The sequence below is a fragment of the Nestor notabilis genome, unplaced genomic scaffold (assembly GCF_000696875.1).
Source record: "Nestor notabilis isolate BGI_N333 unplaced genomic scaffold, ASM69687v1 scaffold3573, whole genome shotgun sequence".
NCBI lineage: Eukaryota > Metazoa > Chordata > Aves > Psittaciformes > Psittacidae > Nestor > Nestor notabilis.
In genome coordinates this window covers 19,473-20,018 of record NW_009922218.1, presented here as the reverse complement: position 1 = coordinate 20,018, position 546 = coordinate 19,473, and positions in this window count along the sequence as shown.

Genomic DNA, 546 nt, shown 5'->3' with positions numbered 1-546 from the left:
GTGTCGCGGGGCGCGGGTTGTGGCGGGGGGTGTGGCTCCAGCCACTCGCTGTTTGTGGTGGCTGTGGGGGTGAGGAGGCTGCACAGGGCTGTGGTAGCTCATGCCTGGCAAGGCCATTCCAGGGTGGGTGGGCTCAACTGAGCACTGTGCAGAGATGAGGGGCTGCAGTGAGGGGGAGGCTGGGCAGGCAGGGGCATGGGTGCAGCTGAACACCCCACCTTTACCCTTCCCTGCCAGACAGGTGCACCAGGGACCACCCTTCTGAGCCCTGAGCTGCTGGGGCAGTGACACCGACCATTCAAGAGCCCAGCAGCAGAGCTGAACTCAGCACACAGCCAGGGGCTGGAAAGCTCCCGAGGTCTTGCTGCTGTGAGGGGTCCTCACCCACCCAACCAGAGGCCCACAGCGGCATTGCCAAGACCCCACTGGAGGTGTACAGTGTGCCTGGGCTGTGCCAGAGGCAGTGGCACCACACCAGGGGGGACTCCCAGACAAAAACACACAGAGGAAACCAGCAAGGTGCTTGTGAGGCCTGAGCAGAGCTCT